This window comes from Lepidothrix coronata, unplaced genomic scaffold, assembly GCF_001604755.1.
Source record: "Lepidothrix coronata isolate B3197 unplaced genomic scaffold, Lepidothrix_coronata-1.0 Scaffold73, whole genome shotgun sequence".
Taxonomy (NCBI): domain Eukaryota; kingdom Metazoa; phylum Chordata; class Aves; order Passeriformes; family Pipridae; genus Lepidothrix; species Lepidothrix coronata.
Genome location: NW_016690253.1, coordinates 4,027,641 through 4,032,831, shown reverse-complemented (window position 1 = coordinate 4,032,831; position 5,191 = coordinate 4,027,641).

The following is a 5,191-nucleotide window of genomic DNA, read 5'->3' as shown; positions in this document are numbered from 1 at the left end:
AGCTGTTTCTGCAATCCCAAAAGGAGCATCCTGGGACCTGAGTCCTGCACTAAGTTCTGGTGGTGGAAGACCAGTGGGAATGGAGTCTGCTGGTGTAGACTGGAGGGGACAGGTAGGATTTGACCTGGGCAAGTTGGTCCTGCTCCGGACCTGGAGGGAAAAACAGTTCCTGGGGGATTGCACTGCAGGACCAGGAGGTTTGCACCATCCCCTCCTCTGAGGGAGCCAGATCTGAAGGGTCACATTCATCTCCTAGTTAGAGAGAGGGAAAACCAGAACACCCCGGTTGACCTCAGCCCCTCAAGTGCCTATTTCCACCAGTGCACTCCAAGGGGGAATCTGGCCGGCAGCTTCCAGGCTGTCAGATCCATCACCTTCCCAGGAAGCTGGAGAAGAAAGCACATGTTTCCTGGTTGTCATGTATCAAGGAGCTGAGGAACGGGGAGGGCTCTGCCTGGCGGAATGTGTGCTGCATTTGTTCTGAGATTCTAATGGATTCTGATGCGATTTTTTTCCTTATTTCTACCAGGCCATCTGGATTTGTTTCTGTGAGATGCTGGTTTAATACACTTAAAATTTCCCATTGAGTCTCATGCACCAAAGAGGGGGGGAGGAGGAGAATGAAAAGCAAATTTAATAACAGAAAGACCTGAAATCTATTAAATATACATTAAAATACATTTGGTTTCCCAGTGGGTGCAAAGTGCCATAACGTTTTACTGGGTTTATGACGCTGGCAGAGGCTCTGAATGAAAATGGAGGAGAGAGTCCAGGGTCCCTGCTCAGTAGTTCACGGCGGAGAGAAAGAGTCGTCTGCAGTTTGCTAACGCAGCAAAAACGGAAAAGGCTTCTCGGGTAGATCCGCAGAGAGCGCGTTCCACATGTGTTTCCGTTAAGGATGTTCGCAAAACCTGAACAGCAAGAGACGTTCAGGTTCTCAAATTAGTTGGGACTCTCATTTTCCCTCTCGTGCTACAGCTCTGGCAGGGCCCCTCCACGCAGCCTCCCCCCGGCTCCCTCCCGCTGCTCCACAGCCACGGATTTGGAAAGCCGTGCAGAGGGGCTCTGTGGCTCCAGGCTGCTGCTCTGCCCAGGGAAAAGTGTCACGTCCAGAGGCAGGGCTGGATCCGTGGGCTCAGGTTTTCTCACCCCTGTCGTGAGCAGGGAGCGGGTCAGTGACACTGGGGGTCCTGCAGCCTGTCCCGATCCATCACGCAGAGAGCACATGGCATCCCTGTGGGATGGCGCTGGGAGCCCTGGGATTGTTGCAGCTCTGTGCAACACCTCTCATTTTCAGAAGATTAAATCCCCCTGTGCGTTGTCATGTGGTAAAACACCAGCACAGGCTGCCCAGAAGGGTAGGAATCATCCAAGGTCAGGTTGGACAGGGCTTGGAACAACCTGGTCTAGTGGAAGGTGTCCCTGCCCATGGCAGGGGGGTGGATGAGATGGCCTTGGAAGGTCCCTTCCAGCCCAAACTGTTCTGTGATGGTGCCCTATGCACCCAATGTCCATTGGTCCCATTTCCACAGAATCCCATTTCCCTGCTCCTGCTCCCACCCTGTTCCCCCAGCACCCGACCATCCTCATGAGGTGGCACTGCTGGTTTATCTGGACCTGCTGGTCTGGCTGCTCCATGTCCCACCCCATGCTGTGCCTCACTGGTCAGGACCAGCTCAGGGGCTGAATTCCTCCCTTCATTGTTTCAGGCTCTAGCACTTCCATCCAGAGAGGCCAATCCTCACAGAGCAATTTGCCAATGGGCTGAGATGAATCCCCGGATCCTTCCAAAAAGGACAAGGGGACATCCCAGGTGAATGACCTTCCCTGGTGAAGGCCATCCCGTGTAGGCTCAGTCCCTCTGCATTCCAGGCATTTGCATCCAGCACAAGGGGCTTTTCTTGGCACATGTGTGTGCACATATGTGTGTGTGTGTGTCCATGTGCATGTATCTGCTTATGGCTGCGTGTGTGTGTGTGTCTGTGCATGTGTCTGTGCTCCTGTGTGCACGTGTGCGTGCACATGTATGTGCTCGTGTGTGTGAATGTGTGTGCACATGTGTGTGCTCCTGTGTGTGCACATGTGTGTGCATGTGTCTGTGCACGTCTGTGCACGTGTGTGCTCCTATATGTGCACATGTGTGTACATGTGTGTAGACATGTGTGTGCTCATCTGTGTGCATGTATGTACATGGGTGTGCACATGTGTGTGCTCATGTGTGTGCATGTCTGTGCACATGTGTTCATGTGTGTTCATGTCTGCATGTGTGTGTGCATGTCTGTGCACATGTGTGCATGTGCACATGTGTGTGCTCATGTGTTTTCATGTCTGTGCATGTGTGTGCGTGTGCACATGTGTGTGCTCATGTGTTTTCATGTCTGTGCATGTGTGTGTGTGTGCACGCCCCTGAGCAGTGCTCGGACAGGGATGGCAGAAGGGATGTGGTGGGATGCAGAAGGGTCAGTGTGTGCCTGTGGAGCATGTGCTGGGGCCGGTGCCAGGATGGATTTCCCAGGGACTGTGGGGTCCTGGAGGTCCCCATCCCGGTCTCTGCCTGGTGCCCCAGCCCCAGGCATGGCACAGCACGGCACGGCTTGGCAGGGCTTGGCACAGCGTGGTGAGGCTGTGTGTGTCCCCGGCCCCCCATGTCCGTGCCAGCCCCGCTCCCCACCAGGCCGGCAGCAGACGTTTCGGGCAGAACGAGTCATCACCCGGCCAAATTTCCAATCTGGGAGGGAGACTCCTTCCTGTGCCAAAGGCAGGACGAAGCTCCCCCAGGCCGGGGTTAGCCAGCAGTCCGGAGATAATGGGAAGATGTTAAGGCAACACAGCTGGCAACCATCAGCACGCGGCTCCATTGTTCCGAGGGAAGAGGAATACCGACCTCTGGCCGGCAGTGGGTAGGGAACAGCAACAGGACAGGCTCTGGAAAGGAGACCAAGACACAGCCAGGATGGCTCACAGATGATTAATCTCGCAGGGAGCTGCTCCCACAGCTCCAACAGCTCCAAGAGTCCCGGCGCTAATGAGCCGGTGGATGAATCCCACCACGCCGACTTTTAACAACGAGCTGGACAAGATTCAGCCCTTCCTCTCCCCCTCCTCGTTCCCACAGCTACCCCTACCAAACCCCACCGAGTTCTGCTTGGCCCTTATAAATCCCTCCTCGTGTCAGCACCAAACTTGGGAAACTGGGTGAAAAGGACAGTGTTTGGAGGGAGTTATGGGGGTGGACACGGGTGGTTGGGTTCCCTCTGCTTGTCCTCTCCTGGGCAGCCCTCCAAGCCTCCAGCAGAGCCAGCAGTACAGCTCAGCCTGAGCATCTCTGGCTCGGTGGACCCGAAACAGTCGGGTCCTGCAGACCTGGCAAGTGCATCCACGGCCAATCCGCCGCGTCCTGCTCCCAGAGCTGGCAGCCACGAGGCCAGAGCTGGGCTCCGGCTCCCCATACCCTGCCAGCCAACACCACTGAGAGGCCCCACAGCCCCAGGGATGCACTCCCGGGGTCGGGAGAGGAGCGTCACCCTTGGCTGCAGCCACAAAGGAGGAGGGAGAAACGCCATTCCCCGACCACATGGCACAGGGAGCCGGCTGCAGGGATGCTGCCTTCAGTGCTCTCGTCTGCGCTTCCAACCGGAGCAGGGGAACTTGGAACGGGTTCAGAAAAGAGCTGGGAGTGAGTCAAGGCAGTGGAAAATATGCATTACAGTGACAGAGCGAAGAAGCTCCGGCTGTTTGGTTTATTGAGGAGACCAGGAGGTGGCTTGCTCACGGTCCACGAGCATATGCACGGCGAGGAGATTTCTGATAGCAGACGGCTCTTTAATCTAGCAGGAAAAGGCATTACTACATCCCTCACTGGAAGCCGAAACAAGACAAATCCAGATTAGAAATAAGAAGCACATTTTTAGCAGTCAGAGCAATTAAGTATTGGAACGGATCCCCGGGGACAGAGTGGGATCTCCATCACTCAAAGTCCTTTAATGGAGACTGAGTATCTTTCTGAAAACTAAGTTCCAGTTTGAGCATAAGCGATGGGTTCTCTGCCAAGGCAGCGGCTGTGGAATGCTGGAGGTCAGCCTGGCTGGTCACAGTGGGCCCTTCTGGCCTGGAAATCCATCGGCTGTGCTGTAATTTTCTGAAATGGGCAAAAAATAACCCAGGACCGGGTTGGTGCATTTCTCGCCCTGTGCACTGGGGTTTGCATGGAAAGCTTCAGGGATGGGGTTCAGTCCCACTGCCCAGGGAAGAGCTGCACACACTGGGAAGGCGAGGATGAGTCAGGGCTGGAGTAACTGGTGCTCCAGAGTCACCACAGCAGATCCCTTCTGCTCCACTGCGTCCCCATGGCCAGCAGCCACGAGGAGTGTTGATGCTGGGGGACAACCACCATCCCCCAAGACATCCCTGCACAAAGAAACTTCCCCTGGGCAGCTCTGGGAGATGCAGGTTCATGCCCAGCCCAAGGTGAAGCAAACACAGATGGGAAACCTGTCAGGGCTAGAAGGAAGCCAGCTTTGAATGGCTCCCTTTTAAATTAATTTAATTCCATTTTTAATGATTATTTTCAGGTGCTTTTAGTCCCTAACAAAAGGAGCTTTAAAGTCTCCAGGAGCAGTGACTGTTGCAGAGGGGGCGAGGGAAGGTGGGAAGCCCCTGGGACTTCGTTAGGAACGCTGGTGCCGATCGGAAGCGGCCGCTCAGCACGACACACACCAGCCTGAGCAAAGCCTGGCAATTAGGACAAGTCCACCAAAACCCCCTTATCCCTGTCCTTGCCCCCTGGAAAGGCTCGAGGAGCAGATCCAGGCGATACAGCGTGGTCAGACACAGAGGCACCGTGCACGAAGGCAGCGCTCCCATGCTGGGAAGCTGCCTGATCCTGAGGGGATCCAGCAAATCCAAGCTGCCCGTCCCACAGCCATCCAGAAGCACCACTGAATCCCTTACGTGATGCTAACGCTGGCCCATCATTGCTCCAGCTGGGCACTGGGTGTCCTCAGTTCTTCCAGCTCCTCCAGCCCCGTGTGTTTGGCCATCGGTGCCACCACAGCCCTGGGACTGGGGGAGATGTTCTGTGAGCACCACAGGGAGTCACAGAACCACGGAATCATAAAATGGTTTGGATGGAAGGGACCATTAAAGACCATCTAGTCTGACCCCCTGCCATGGGCAGGGACACCTTCCACTA